The 16,814-nt window shown below is 40.2% G+C and overlaps 1 long non-coding RNA gene across 1 annotated transcript; it reads left to right on the top strand.

Moving 5' to 3' along the window:
* The first annotated feature begins 9,207 nt into the window (after positions 1–9,207).
* On the top strand, positions 9,208–14,602 carry LOC135183708 (uncharacterized). Its single transcript, XR_010305673.1, has 3 exons — positions 9,208–9,298; positions 13,574–13,695; positions 14,345–14,602. It is a non-coding gene; the product is annotated as an uncharacterized LOC135183708 (long non-coding RNA).
* The last annotated feature ends 2,212 nt before the right edge of the window (positions 14,603–16,814 follow it).

The following is a 16,814-nucleotide window of genomic DNA, read 5'->3' as shown; positions in this document are numbered from 1 at the left end:
CAGATGTTTGTTTTGTGTTTCTGCTGAGAGTTCAGTAGGAAAAGATGTTTTACGTTTTTGCATTGAATATACAACACTAATTTTCAATAAAGTGAATTCAAAGCACACACGAAAAAATCCCATGGATGGAGTCGATAAATGACTAGGACTCTGACTGTCACTGAACTGCTCTAACACTTGTTTTGGATGGTTTGGGGTTACTGGGCTCTTAGATACAGATTGCAATTAGAGCAGGAGGAGAAAACAATCTTAGGTGGAATCTAAGTAAATGCTTCATGTTAAAAAGGGGAGGATTTTTATGTGTTCTAAGTCTGAAAGTCCCCTACTTGTGCAACAGAAACATTGCGCAACAGAAACATTGCATTATGCAGTGGTCTGCAAGAGAAGACCATGTGGAAGATCTTAATGGTGTGTGAAGCTGTGCTACAGAAGAAGCATTATTTAACTTCTGAATTAGACATTCCTAAGTATTTCCTCATTGGTACTACTGAGAGTGGTTGTGTCTGGTCTGTAGAATGAAACAATGGAATTGAAGATACTGTCTATTGTTGCTTGCATTGGCAAGCTAATGCATACAAATTTGGTTTTAAAAGCCACTCTTCGAACTAATTACTCGGCTGAAATGAAGAAAACCAACATTTGCATGTGAATTCAACTTCTTTCAAGATCGCTTATCTGTTCAAAGGGCTGTTACCGCATGTTTTTTTTCTAGAAGGTAACAAGCTGCTTGGAGAACCGATGATTTGGGGACATCATTTACTTTATGCTCCAATATTTCTTAAAGCAGAGTTGCTGTCTATTCGTAGTCTGTCCCTAATAAACGGAATAGAAATCTTTATTTGTTTCAGACCTTTTTGCTTTAAGGGTGCAGATAGTGGAGCTAGGGGCTGATCTTGTAACTTAATTCATTCACGTTTAACGGATTATCGGTAAAGTTTAACTTAAGTAATCTGAACAAACTTTTTTTTTTTCAGTGTATTTTTATGTCCTGAGGTATCTATTACCTGGTCTGTATAATTATTTTCTGTGTTTAACACTGGAATGAGATTAGTGATAACATAAACTTGGGTTTGATTTACTGAATTAGACTAAGAGACTTTATAGCAGTCTTGGAGATGTTGGCTGATCTTTATCTTCTTAAACTGGGTGCAGCTTTTTCTTGGCCACTGCGATGCACTTAGCACATCTGTGCTGTTCATTCTGAGCTGTATCATAGCAACGGGGAACCCATTGTTAGACCTTTGATTCCATGTCGTGCATAACGAGTCTGTAGTTGCTGCACTCTGTGTCGCTGTAGTGTTGTTGTTCCAGCAATAGCAGAGGAGACAGCGAAAGAAGTATGTAATGGGGAAAACGATTTCTCTTGTTTTCAGCTCACATGCTTTCTTTTCCTAGGAATTCTTCTCTCTACTGTCCTGGATAGCAGAGATTTTAACAAGTGCCCTGCTCTCTTAAATAATTTCTCTTTAACTACCAAAAGAGAGTTTTGGGTGAGACAGAATGTGTGTGTATATTGCTCTACAAAACACAAAGGTTCTGGTTGTGGGAAAGCTTCCATCATTTAGCAACAGGAATGTAGAGAGAACAGGCCCTTCAAAGGCTGATAGTTGAGTAAAATACAATCTTTCATTTACTTGCATAGCACTTGGGAAAACTAAGTTTTCCCTTACAAGCAAGATGTTCTCTAGGTTTCAGCTACTTCAACCATTAAAATATATGTGTAATAGTTGAAAAATACCTGTTTAGTGTAACAACAGGGGCAGCAGGCAAAGTGAAATACAGCATCTGTGAAAACAATCTGGGGGGTCTGGTTGGAGGAAAGGAAAAACACAAACTAGATGAGAAAACAACCAGCTTAAACCTAAACTCTTAATTTACTATGAATGAGGAGGTTTCTAAAACTCTGTTTATCCAGAATATTTAGAAACACCATTTAAAAATTTATATCCAAAGCATCTCATATGGTCTGGTTTTTAAAAAGACTGAAAAATTCAAGGAGCTAAACTAGAATTCACTTGTAAACTTCCAATAATTTTAAGTTCTTCAGTCCTGATCCTTTTCCTCAAACTTAGAATAAAACTTTCTAGCTAAAAGGCATCTGGGATACTTAAGAGATCTTTTTTTGTCTGTTTTCTGTTACCAAGATGTCTCTCTTCAATCCCTCTTCACCTGTATATGGTTTCCTTACTGCAGAACAAAAAAGGACCATCTTGCTCTGTGTAGCAGTCTTCTGTCATGTTTGTTCTAATCCATAAATGCAAAATCAAGACCAATTTTTTAAAATGCATAATTACATCCCAATTAATACTGTTGGTTTCATTGCAGTAATGCTGCTAGTTGGCACCTGTCTAACATGGAGGTATGTGGTACCTATACTGGTTTATAGCATTAATTCAGGTGAGTATTGCAAGGAGAAAAGCATTTTCATTTTACTAGTAAAAAGTTAAGCTGTCAATTTTACTGTTGTCTAGATAATGACTGAAACTTAGTGTTGCAAACAGTTAATTATTTCAGATAGGATTGACCAGTCCTGGCACTTAAATACAGCAAAATACAGGGTTTGTTTTTCTGTCAGCCATAGTTCCCATTTCTCTCTGTGTATTTGTATGGGAAACACATGCTGCTTGTTTCATCCCTGGCAGTATGTCTTGCTTTTACTTTCATTATAGTCTTCTGTTTTGTCTCCACTTTGACTTTTTTTTCCCCTCCGTTTAATATTGAAAGTATTCTCACCTGATGAGTTTTGATGTACTTGCTTACTACAGCAGGCAGTTCAAAGTAGGGTGTACAGGATCTGGCCACATGTTGTTAAACTTGCATTGATTCTTTATGCATCGAGAAACCAGACTTAACAGAGTACCTTTTCAGATGTTGATGAGAGGCTGTCAGTTGCTGCAGGGATCCTTGTTAAATATGCCTGCAGTATTTAGTCGAGGTAGTTCTGTTAAAACAAAGAAACACAAAGAAAAAGCAAGCAAGCAACAACAACAAAAAAGTTTTGGTTTGGTTTTAAATCCAAATAAACAATACCCAAGCCATTTTCCCTGGGTGCCTGTGTGCTCTAATTGTGCAGCTTTTACTGATCAGCACTTTCAATTTAGCCTGCATTTGTGGCTTGTGTCTCTTCAATCAATGCATGAGAATAATATAGGATAACCATGGTCATATTTTTAGATAATTCTGAACGAAATGATGGCCAGTTACATCATCTCATAAAAGTCTTGTGAAATCATTCCAACATCTTTACAGTTTTAAATTCTTCTGTCTTGATTACTGGTGAGGAGAGGGACCATGCCATAATTATTACTGACTTTGCTGGCCTCACTTAGGTAACTCTTTAGTTTGAGTCTCTGCCTTGACATACATTGAGTTTTCCCTACTTTGAAACTTTTCTTTCATGAGGGAGTTTTATTTGGCACAAAACAGACCAGTTTTGCCCAGGGCAACCAGTATTTACACACTTAGGGCTTCAAATGCTGCTACCAAAAGAAATAAGTTTGTTCAGTACCTTAGTTTTTGGTTACACCACGATCTCCTGCTCACAAGGAACTACAAAGCCATGAGATGGCATTCAGTGAACTCCATCACTGAAAGCTACTGAAGTTCTGAAGTTTCTCATACAGAGGTTGTAGTTTTGGTTTTTTTTCTCATTGTGGAGTGGTTGCCAGCAGAGTCCTACTGTGAATTACACTTTTGGTTTAATGAAAAAGGGTTATAGTGAAGCAATAAGATTTAGTGATTTCACAGTTGTTGAGTAGTGTAAATTAAAGGTGTTTTGGGAAGTCCCAGAGCCACAAAGCGCTAGGGGGAAATACTTCCAGTACCTCTCCATTCAGGTTTATTTTGCTCTTTTCTACACGGGTGCCAGAGGTCATTACTTAAAACAAGATGTTGGGATAGATGCCTGTTAGGTTGTATCTGATAATGCTGCCTTTCCCTTCACCACATTGCTGTGTTTCAGTTGGAGTCTAATCTTTATCTAAAAGGCTGGAAGTTCTGCTTTCATGCATAAGACAAATACATCTATAGATACAACACAGACTTTCCACCTAACCTGCACCTCACAAGGTTACCAGTAGAGCTTCTTATCTTGACAATTTCTACCTGCGTGGCAGCTTTAATTGAAATTTAACAGCTTTAGTTCTTTACTCATTGTGGTTCATGAGGCAATTTGAGGTAATATCATTGAGTACAACAGAAAGACATCTATACTTAACCTTGCTAGCCATCAGTAGTCACTATTCATAATGACTATAAATGCCTTCATAATGAAAGATAATCAGTATGAAAATGTCATTGCATGTAATTAATTGTGGATATTTTGATGATAACGAGCTAATCATTATGAGCTTTTCAGGTTTTGCATCACCAACTCAGCGCCCTTTAGAAAAAAGCATAGTGGCACCCAGCAACTTTACCATTAAAGTACAAGATGCATATGAACATCTCCTAAGCTTCTTCAAGCCAGTGAGTAAGTGTCACTTAATCACTGCAGCATTGTTTTCTCTTCTGGCTTCTCTCCCTTCTGCCTCACTTCCAGTTCACTCTCCCAGTTTTACTGTCAGCATATTTAAAACTCTAAATCTCATACTGTAGCACCTACTAGATCTCATCAAAACATATGAGAGATGTTTAGCAATATCAATCATAAATTGCTTCCCCTGCATTACCACCTTCCTGTAAACCCCTTCTTTGGCTGCAGTGTGTAGGTGCTAGAAGTTCTGGACAGTTTGACTTAAAATTCACCTTTCCTGCCTTTGTTATATCTCCTCTGAGCTAGTTTTCTAATCTTCCTATATATGCACAGGAAGACAAGAGCCATTCGGCACATCCTAAGTGAGAGAAGCACATCCTAAGTGAGAGAAGGATTTTGCCCTGCAGTACTGTCTCCCACTTCTGCTGGTTAGGGAAGGCTCCAGGGCCATTATCTTAGACTGAGCCACTCGCTTTGTGGCCTGCTGAAGTTGAATAACTACTACATTATTTCATAAAATTATTGGGAAGGGAAACCAATGCTCATTTAGTAGTACCAGTAAGAAAAATATTGTCTGCAAAAGCAGGGCTTGGAGTGTGCAAAAATTACAAGCCTGACTCCATACCTGGATCTCAGACAAAGAGAAATGGGAAGAGAGATATCATGTCACTTAGTATCTTTCATTACCTTAATATCAGTGCACCTCTATTGCTCTTGCTATCGCCTACCTCTAAGTAAACAAGTCACGTGAAGTGCCTAATGCTCCACTTCAATGAACTTAATTTGGCTGCCAATACTGTCTATGATAAAGATGAGCCTGGTAATGCAGCCAATCCTTAGAGTGTTGTTGGACCCATATGATGTTTTACAGCTGCCATGAAGTGTCATGTAAGTGATAGCGAGTTCTGTGGGACTTGGAAAGAGCAGTTGTGTCTACATATTTAAGTGTAGAATCACAGAATCATTAGGGTTGAAAAAGGCTTTCAAGATCATGAAGTCCAACAGTAACTCAACCACCCTGACCACTAAAACATATCCCAAAGCACCACATCCACACACCTCTTGGCCATCTGCAGGGACAGCAACTCTAGTGACTCTGTCACCTCCCTGGGAAGCCTATTCCTCATCCTCAATTCCCCTGCATCCAGTAAAGAGTGGATGTTTTGCTTGGGTTTCTTTTTGTTGTTCATGTATGTATGAAAATAGAGTGGGCCAGGTTGAGTTCTAGCTGGCCTTTCGCCTTTCTGATGCTCTCTCTGCATGGCTTAACTGGATCCCTGTGCTCATCTTCAGTTGTTTGTCCCTCTTTCCAAGGTGGATAAGCTCCCCTTTTTCTTTCCTGAGCCCCTGCAAGAGCTCCCTGTTGAGCTGGGCCAATCTTCTTCCCTTCTAGTCCCTTGCATTTGTTACCCATTCTGCTTCTATTAGTAGGGGAGCACTTGAGCTGGGCTATCAGTTTCACCTGTGACAGGGGCATGCCAGCCCTAGGCCTGTCTCTCAGGAGCTTAGGTGTATTCCCTTCTCCCTTCAAACCAAGTTTAAAGACCTATGGCTGGGCTCTTCCACCTCGCATGTGAGACTCCAGCTCCCCTTTTGAGACAGCTGAGCTGTGTCTGCCCCCCAGCAGGCCTGGTGCTGCCTGTTCCCGTGCTCAGAGAGAGCATCGGCCCCAGAGCCGCTTGTCCATCAGCTGTGCCTGCCTGTTCCCTTCAGTGTACACGGCAGGCTTCCCTGCCGCTGCCGGTGTTGGAGAGAACACCACCTGTGCTCCCGACCCCGTAACCATTTGCCTGAGGGCCTTGAAGGCCTTTTTAATTGCTTTTGAATGTGTGTGCTCGAGCTCATCGACTCTGACCTGTGTGACCAGTAACGGGTAACAATCCGAGGGCCGAACCAGGCCGGGGCGTCTCCTCCTGACGTCTCCGACCCGGGCCTCTGGGAGGCGGCAGGCGTCCCTGTGAGGTGGGGCCGGTCAGCGGCTGGAGACTGCTGTTGCCCTCAGAAGCTAATTTCTTGCAAATATCGCTCTCCTTTTTCTTCTGACACAAGTAGCTCTGATGTGTGGGGCTGGCTGAGTCCCCCCAGGAACCCCCCTTGGGTGGACCTTTGTCTGCTTTCTCCGTGGCCTGGCTCTCCAGTCCCAGAGCCCCAGACCTGTTGTGTAAGGGCAGCTGGGACTGTGAGAGAGGCCAGGAGGGGACTTGCCTGCCTCCTCAAGCAGGAACTTCCCTTCTCACAGATGATCTCATGGTGATCGATAAATCTGTTATTAAATAGCAGATTTTATAACTCGGTTAAATACTGGGGGTTTGTTGCTATCAGCTGAGCTTTAGTTGCGTGTAGAAACATGCAGTTAGTGCTAAGGGGAGAGCTGGTTGCTTGCATCCAGCTCTGAAGCCCTCGACACAGAAAGGACATGGACCTGATGAAGACGGTCCAGAGGAGGGCCACAAAAGGTAATCAAGGGGCTGGAACACCTCTCCTGTGAGGACAGGATGAGGGAGCTGGGATTGTTCAGCGTGGGGAAGAGAAAGCTCTCAAGAAACCTGATAGCAGCCTTGCCATACATGAAGGAGGCCTAGGAGATGACTGTAGAGGGCCTGTTTCCAAAGGCCTGAAGTGACAGGATGAGGGGCAATGGTTAGAAATCAGAGAAGAATAGATTCAGGTTAGATGTTAGGAACAAGTTCCACACTCATGAGTGTGGTGGAACACTGCACCAGATTGCCCAGGGAGGTAGCTGAGGCCCCATCCCTAGAGGTACTCAAGGTCAGGCTTGACAAAGCTCTGAGTGGCCTGGTGAATGATGCCCCTGCTCACTGCAGGGGGACTGGACTAGATGACCTTTGGACATCCCTTCCAACCCAAACTGTTCTAGGATTCCCTGATTCTAGGATTTTGTGCTGGGCTCCTAAGGAAGGAAAGAAGAAAAAATGGCTTAAATTTCCATTTTTCCTTTTTTTAACTGGGAATAGTCCATTTGAATATTTTGGCTTGCCTTTCCCACTTACTTTACAGGCCTAGTTACAGAAAGGTAGCACAATGATGTTTCCATGTGTTTTTGCAAATGTTTCTTACTGAAAGAAAGCAAATTACTTAGGAATCTGTATTACAGAATTTTAACTTTTCTCCTAATTTTAGCATAAAGGCTGATCAATACTGGGGCAAGAACATACATAAAAGTCAATTATGCTGTTTTCTGGCAGACCTACCCTATCAAAACATACTAGGGAGATGAAAATACTAACTTTCTCTACTTAAGCATTGCTCTAGAATAGAGATATTACCTTTTTCTTTTTCTTTTTTTTTTAAAGCATGCCGTCACAAAGATGAGCAGCTCTTAACTCCTTGTCATGTAGGAGAAGACCTTAACACAACTGAATGCTTGGAAAATAAATGTTGTCCTGCCAAAGCCAGCCATGAGCTGAAATGTTACATGCCGTTTACAGACAGTAAGTATAGTTCTGTAGATCACTGCCTCGTAGCCAAATGTTGCTTCTGATCAGATAACATAATTTTCATTTCTGTTTCTTCCTTCAGTTCTTCAGATCACCCATCTCTTCAAAGAAAATGTTAAGCTTGAATTAATTTCTGCATTTATATTAACAGAAAACAATTAACTGGTGAAGAATTATCTGGATATCTTGTAGTACAGAGAACAAATGATGTGACAGAAATTAAAGTAGTCATGCATGTTAGTACAAAGAATGGAGTGGAGGCTTGATTTATTGCTGTCTACAACTACCTGAAGGGACATTTTAGCCAGGTGGGGGTTGGCCTCTTCTCCCAGGCAACCAGCAATAGAACAAGGGGACACAGTCTCAAGTTGTGCCGGGGTAGGTGTAGGCTGGATGTTAGGAGGATGTTCTTCACAGAGGGAGTGATTTCCCATTGGAATGGGCTGCCCAGGGAGGTGGTGGAGGCACCGTCCCTGGAGGTCTTCAAGATAAGACTGGATGGGGCACTTGGTGCCGTGGTCTAGTTGACTGGCTAGGGCTGGTTGCTAGGTTGGACTGAATGTTCTTGGAGGTCTCTTCCAACCTGGTTGATTCTATGATTCTAAGGAAAGAGGGTGTGTGTGTGTGTGTGTTAATCCAAAGTAGCAGTGACTGTGCTGTGAAGGAACTGAGGCTAATTGGTTATGTAATAGCTACTTGAATGCTGCTGGATGTATAACATGTCCAAAGAAAATACAAACACTGCCCTGGGAACAGGTGCTGTTTGCCTCCTAGCAATCTGTTGACAAAATAAAAGCACCTAGCAGATATTGTATTCATGGCACTTGTGTTTCTGTGAGGCAGTCACAGGCTGCATACTTTAATAATTCTTATTTGGGAATTTTGTCTTGAACTTCTCTAGGAAGAAAAGGAGTCTTTGAGAAAATGCTGCAAAAGTTATCAACAGTAATAGATAAATAGCATTCATTTGCATGAATATGTCCCCATTCTTAAAGAAGATTCTAAAAGATTTTGATTTTTTTTTTCTCTTTCATGCCCTGAACTTACTCGGGCCCCATTTGTTTCTGAAACTAACCAAACACTTGGGCTATTCAAACTCAGCTCAAATCTGAGACGTGGTCTTTCTTATCTGAGCCTGTTTCTAACAGCTACTTTTTTCCATTGTGCTGCTGGCTGAGATACATGTGTGTTAGAGGCTAATCTTTGTCACCTGTACCTCAATATATATCTCACATGCATAACTAACATGAATTTTTGCTGACTCTACAGATGTGCAACTGGCATTTCGACTGCTTGTGCTTGTGGCAGGAGGACTTTTTGTTTTGGGGTGTCTACCATTCTGTTGCTGTGCCTGTTTGCAGAGAAGGTAAGTATTATAGTATGACTAGACCAAATTTATGATCTACTGCTTCTAAACATCAAAAATATGTAAAATTAATGTGTTTGAAGTCAGTGAAGGGAGAAAATACTTGGGGAAAAAAGCAAGAAACTAATGCAAACACAAAAAATGAGCCCTTCTATTTCAAAGCTACATAAAACAGTCAATTCAGCTTAAAGAATGTTAAGTTTGTTAATGCCCTGGTACTCTTTTTAAAGATTCAGTTATAAAGGACATGGATTTAGTCTTCTCTTGCTTGGGAAGTTGCATGTTAAATAAAGGCATGTTGCCTGCAAGTTAGGAAAGAAGTCTGCACAATGAAGTCCTCAATGGGGCTTGAACAGTAGTGAGGTTGAGTTCAGCTCTGTTGGAAATGGATCCTCTTCTGGGCTTCTAAGATGAAATATCTATGATCAGACATTTGTTCCTTTGACTCTCCAATTATCTTCACCCACTTCCTGTCCCTGCTCCCCACCAAAGGCCAGCATTTCCATCTATGTGACATTAATTTGGTTTCTATTGTTCTTTCCATTCTTCATCTGCTAGTGGTAAGGGGAAAAAATAGGTGGCAAACAAGGCTTAAGAGCAAACCAAGTGATCAGGCAGCCCAAGACTGCCCACTGCACACAGCCCATGTTGTCCAATCCAGTATACGCTTTTACAGTGCATTGTACTGAGTGCAAAGGAAACCCGAAAAAGCAAAGGAAAGTTATGAGCAAAAGTCAATTTCAGTTTGTAACACAAGTTTAAACAGAAACAGCTGAGAAAACTTTTGGCCACTTGTTTTAGCTTCCAAAAATCCCTGGGTGAAGTGAGGCAAAAATAGTTCATTTATCACCACCTTTAAAGGTGTTTCTACTAAAGAGCAATGTTGCATATGGGAAATGATTGACTGCTCCACAGGAAATTACATGTGTAAGCAGGAATTAATTGTTTTAATGATGATAAGGAAGAAATTAATGAGAAAAAGCAGTTTGTAAGGCACAAATGAAAATGTCTTTGTGGGATAGATCTAGAATTACACAGTAAGACACAGAAGGGAAAAATGAAGTACAGTGTCTGAATGGAGTAAGAAAGATGGGCTGGGAATTTTCTTGGGAAAAAAGTGAAATAATTATCTGTAGTGCCTGTAATGTGCAGTGTGGGGGTTGTAATGTATAGGGCACATTACAATCTGTGAGTGCTATGCAAGCAGTTTAGCATTTGATATTGTGAAGAGTTTTGGCATGTGTACACGTTCTTATGATAATGCAAAAGTGTAAGCTACACAACACCAAAAATCATTAAACTAAGATGGAATGTATTAACATAACTGTGCTTTATTTTTCAAAGGTGGTAGTTCATATCAAGCAGCTAGTGCTCTAGCTAGATTAATATTGCAGACTTCTCTGTTTGGCAAAGATTTTTTTTTTTCCTCAAGTGTTAAACTTTCACTTTCCTAAGATACTGTCAGTCTGTATGGGATCATATATATGCATGTAAGCACACACATAGACTTTACTAATGTGGCTGCTTAGCAGATGGCTCTTTGCTATGGAATTCCACATTTAGACAAAACCTGCCGTGAAAATCTCCACATTACATCTTACAGTGTGCTCAACAGCTGATGTTCAGCATACAGATAGCTGCACTGAGTCATCAGTGGCTCTGAAAACAGGAGGCAAAGAATTAACATGAAATTATCATAAATTTTCTGGAAAGTGAATTAATATGTGTTCGTTTGAAGAGAACTCACATTAATGTTTAAACGATGATTTTGGGTTTTTTCATAGTCAGTGAAACTATGAATATTGCTGTTCTGCAATGACTTGGTTTTTGCTTTGTTTTTTAATGCAGTGATTAACCAGATGCTAAATGCATTTAGTTTCCAGCATCATATATTTGAGTTCTAGAAAGGGAGCAATCTTGTAACGTAGTAACTAGTTTTACCAGTTTTAGACACAGTTGAGAGAGGATATGGCTTTGAAAAGCATTCCTTTAGCAAGTCTCAAACTTTCTCTCTGGATGAAAATTGCTTTCAACTTTGTAGGGTCATTTTTTTTTTTAGAGTGCTACATACAGTGCCAAAACTGTACTGTAAGGGACACACACAAAAGCAAAATTGTTCTCTAAAGCTATAAAAAAAGTGAGGTCTTGTGCTGATGGAATTTGGATAATTGATTTGTTCCACTGTGACTGTTCTAGAGCAAATTTCAAGGTTTCCCATAGGAGTCTGTATTTACCTTTCTTCTAACAAAAAGGAGCAGAAAGAGGGAGAGATCACACCTGGATGACTGGCATTACTTATACTATGTAATTAGAGTTGGCTGTTTGTCAAGAGATGCCCAGGACAAGGGCAGCAGAGGTAATTCCATAATGTGACTAGCCTAACAACATGAAGGATCATGGAATTTCCTGGAAAATTGATAGAGGGAGATAAGTAATGTTCCACTTGCCACACTTGACCAGTGCTAGCAATTTTCCAAGTCAATGAGGCTTTGTTACTTCTACATCCCCACTCATGAACTCTGCATTTTCCTCCTTCCAATGGTATTCTTCATGTGGAAAGCATAATCTGCATGTGCCTGTTCCCTTGTTATTATCAGTTTCTCTTGCATGCTATTGTTATGAAGGGGAAAATTAACTCTCACCACTCTCAACCACTAATTTTAATAATAATTCATTCTTTACATGGTCATGGAAACATTTTATAGATAATAACTAGATCTAGTAATAACCAGTAAAATATATAAACATTAACTGAGTTGGAAGAGAAGCTTCTTGTGGCCATATATATCACATGTGGTCAATAAACTGCTTGCCCACTAGATGGACCCAAGGGCCTCCTTTCTGCTTGTGGCAGAAGGCAGTGGTGAATTAAAAAGAGACTTTAAGTATTTACTCACAAAATATTATTTACTGGCTTGCGGGGCTAACTACAGCTTCAGACAGTACCCAAATGCTTTCAGGGAATTCTGTTACTGTCAGCCACTGAGATTTCTGATTCTTCCCAGGCTTCTGGGGAAGGAAGGCAGACAATCTCTGACCTGGTCCTCTTGGCAATCTGTGTATCTCCAAGACTTTCCTTCTTGGCAGGAGACTTTTAGATGTAGGCCTAATGTCTTGCTATGTGCAGTCTTAGCACGATTTCACACTGGCTATGCAGGCCAATTGTGTGGAGACATTTAGAGCCTACCTCTGATAAACTCGAGACAGTGGAGTTTCCAGGCAAACAAGATGCACTAAGGCAGTAAGCAATAGCAGCAGACAATAGCAGGCATGAATAGAATGGCAGATCACAGCAGAGCACACTATGTTAACTGCTCAACTGTTTATCAACGTAGCCAAGACTAATCGGCCTTTGGACACAGAATAGCCAATCAGAATGGCAGCTATCCAAGCCTGACCACATTAGGTGAAACCATAGACTTGCTTTACCCAAATTTGGGAAAAACATAGGCCTTGCACAAGGCAGGCATAAGCTAAGTATGTGTACCTTGTTTACCACAGGACCGAGACAAGTCTGGGCAGACCAGAGTCCTTAGACTTAGTGGCTCCAGGTTCTTTTGTCTACTTTCCCGCAGTTGCTTCTCCCTAAAACAGGAGGAGGGAGTGCAGAAAAACATGCCTGGGCAAACCAGTACATGTATAAGCCCATTGCTGGCCTATCAGGCCTATCACAACAGATATCAAGATATCATTTTTCTTTTCTTGACCTGCATTCTCTGATGCTTTTGCTATGTCTATAACTTGCTGTGCTACCTTATTGCTCTCTCTTTTTTTTAGTCTTCTTTAACATCCACATGCAATGATGTTAAGACTCTAAAGGTTAGGAAAATGCAGGTGCTGATAACTAGTGCTATATTGAATATTATTACATCGAATAACAATATTAGATTTAATATATTGTGTAGATGTAAAAATAGAATTAAGAATTGTAAAAAACTGTATTTGCTCCTGCTGAATTCCTAGTATGGCTGTTGAAAGAGTGCCATAAAATATGGTTAGCTAGTTTGGGGACATTTTTGGTCATGATTACATTGTATGAATCAGAAGGTGAGTTGAAATTAATGAATTGATGTGACCTTATTGAAATTATTTTCCTAGCTTTAATCTGTTTATGTTCTAGACATGAAATCTTGTGATGGCCCCTGAAATGAACTGTAGCTTTGTGTTTTTTTCCCAGTATTGCTAGGATTTCGTGGCTAAAGTCTCAGTGCTCTTCTCTCAATTCCTTTTTTCTGGAAATCAACCAGTTTCAGCTGTTGTTTTAATATGTTGCAGCCGATGTGTTAATCCTTTACGGAAGGCCAGCAACAAAGTAAAGCAAACTGTGTTGAAGGAAAGAGCACATAATGAAGACATCTATATCCCTTTACTGGAGTGACCAGAAGAATGAAAGAAAGGTAAAGTAAACTTGGAGTATTCCTCCATTTTTTCAATTTAGGATTGTTATCTTTGCTCAGTCCTATACAGAATGTTAAATGTAGGCAGTACTACATGCCTCTTCCTTTTCAGTCTAGTAGACTTAGTCAAAAGACACTCTTCATTGGGCATGACCTTCAGGTTCTGCCGTGGGAGAAGTAAATAATCTACAAGAATTTAATTGATGTCCTGGGGTGCTAAATGATGACAGAACAGACCATGAACAGTCCCCTGCCATTTCAGTGTTCCTTATTCCACATGCGTTACATAGGATAGTGGAAAAATGAAATAAGGTTTTGATGCTTTCAGGAGATGCAGATCCATTTACAGGCATTGAGAAGTCCGTCCTTCTGTATGGACAGAGGTGTTTTACAGCTGACATGTTCACATAGGTCCACACTTTGGTATTCTTTCTCAATGCTGGGGAGCAGTTGACTGCTGAAATAAATGTAAACTGAAGGTGAAATGCTATTTATTCCATGTGAGCATGCCAAATTATAGCCTAGTAAAGGTGACAATGAAATAAAAAAACTGTCAATGAGCTCATTAGACAATAAAGAAATATTTCAGAGAGAGTACTGACTTGGCAAAAGCTAATTGTACTGATATGTAGGGTTTTTTCCCCTCTAGTGTAGAGGATCATCTACTTCATCAAGCTGAAGGACACGAAGATTACTTGTGTATGGTCTAGAAAATTAGATGTGGTTTTGTTTAGTATCATAGTAATGCAATATTGTTGGCCTTTGATAATGCTGTTTATTTTGCAATAGAAGGTCTTTATTTCTAGTTTCCTATGTTCATTCCACATTTTCTGTATGGAAATCCTAATAACCCTGAGAGGCAAAACTGCTTGTGGCAACTCCTCAATAATAAAAACAGTTTTCTCTTGCTAATCTAGCATCCCTGTGGAGGGATATAAAGATACCAGTTAAGTGTCCATTACAATTTAGAGGTCAGTCTCAGTATATTGTGTGGATTAAGAAGAAAGTGTTGCAATCCATTAAACTGGTAGTTCCTTAAACTTACTCTAAGTATCACACAATCACAGAATTAACCAGGTTGGAAAAGGCCTCTAGGATCACTGAGTCTAACTTATCCCCTAACCCTTCTAATTAACTAAACCATGGCGCTAAGTGCCTCATCCAGCCTCCTTTTAAACACCTCCAGGGATGGTGACTCCACCACCTCCCCGGGCAGTCCATTTCAATGCCAATCACTCTTTCTGTGAGGAATTTGTTCCTAATGTCCAGCCTAAACCTGCCCTGGCACAGTTTGAGATTGCGTCCTCTTATTCTGTCACTGGATGCCTGAAGAGGATTTGTGAAATCTATTGTCAGGCAGTGGCTTTAAAGCTATGGTTGACAAAATGTAAGTACTTGAGGAAGCTATGGTAGGTTCTCTCTGACATTGTTTCTTTCTATGGTATATCACTGCACCACAGAACTTTCTTTGATCTTTAAATGACCTGTCTCCCAGGGTAGATGATTTCATAATACAGTTACTTTCCATTTCCCCATAGTGTAACAAAAATAAAGGAAACAAACATGTAACAGGTTTCAGCAGTATGAATTTAAGGGCACTGCCACAGCTGAAATGTGTATGTGACAAACCATAGAGATCCTCATGGCTGATGGTGATTTTGGAGAGAGAGATGTGCTTTGGGGAAAGTTAGAGTTTCATTTGGTACTTCATGATTTCAATGTCACATGATATTCTGTCAAAGGGACTCATACTGATAAAACAATTGTACTTAACAGTAAGCAATTGATGCATTTGCATGAACTGTGTCTGTCAGCACCAGAACAAGATGAGCGTAAGCAAAATAGATATACTGTAAGAGGAAGATGTGAGATAAAAAGGCACAGTAAGATTTTTATTTCCTCTAGTGGGACAGTACTCAAGAGCAAAGTGCATGGATTTGGGCCCTGTCCTTTTTCTGTGTGCCAGCTTCATTGTGAAGATGTTCTAAAAAGCTGTAAGTTTTGCTTTTCAGTTGAAGAAGACAAAAGCTTTAAGTTTTTATATCTATAGTAGCATGGTAGTTCATTGAATCAACAGCTTCCAGGCATGGGAATTGCATAAATGACTTTTATCTGTGCCTAAAATGTCATAATAGCTATTTCATTAATTCAAGTTTATCAGCTTAGTCAAATTTATTCCATATACCTAGTTTAAATCTCTCTTTTAGTTTAAAAACATTACCACACTTTGTGTAGTTGGTTTTGTATTCTTAAGTGTCAGTGTACCACAAACTCAAATTTCAACATGAGGTGACTCCAGATCTAAGTGGAACATGCCTTTTCTCCAGTGCCTAAGTACTGGTGTGTATCTTTTACACAAAGCTGCACGTTGCTGAGACCAACCCAATTTTCTTCTGTCATTTCTATCCTTTGAAAGACCTCGGTTAGGACCCAGGTCAGCTAGAAGAATGCACAAGCACTCCCACAGGGCTCAGCATGGTGTCTTTGTGGCTAGAAAAAGCTGCTTAGTGCTGGGTGCGGCTCCCGAGGCTGAAGAGCAGACCTTCCAAGCACGGGAAAGACACCCGCAGTTACTAAAATTATGGACCACAAGATGGTGCTGCAAGAAAACATTTTTCCCTCGGTGATTTTGATTTCTAGAGAAGTTTATTGATTTCCAGCTTTTACAATGTGGTTTATCAAGTCACAAAAAGGCAGATAGTGTACAATAGAGCAATGGTCACTCAGTAAAAAAAGACAACATAATACAGCATATGATGACAAGGCTTTAGAAGACTTACAAGATATACAAACCATTGCTTGTGGCTTTAGGTATTCTTTCTCTCCTATTGAACCAATATGATACAGAGTGAAACAAAAGAGCTCTCAGTGGAACATTCCTCTTTATCCTCACAAAGATTAAATAAATACAAGGCTAAACAACCTGCCGCAATGCACAATAGCCGTGCCTAAGAGTGAATGCTGCTACCCTAGAGGCAGGAACTATGATGGGGCTTCAACAGTAGCACAACTCTTTCACCACATCACCCAGAGCCTGTACCACATTTAATGGCAAAGGGTTTGTCTCACTTTCTGTTTCCCCTGAAACCTAACCCACACCTTTAACCACATTCTGTAAG

The sequence above is a fragment of the Pogoniulus pusillus genome, chromosome 19, assembly GCF_015220805.1.
Source record: "Pogoniulus pusillus isolate bPogPus1 chromosome 19, bPogPus1.pri, whole genome shotgun sequence".
NCBI classification, from domain to species: Eukaryota; Metazoa; Chordata; class Aves; order Piciformes; family Lybiidae; genus Pogoniulus; species Pogoniulus pusillus.
The sequence above is the reverse complement of the archived record's forward strand: the minus strand, read 5'-3'. Positions and strand labels throughout refer to the sequence as shown.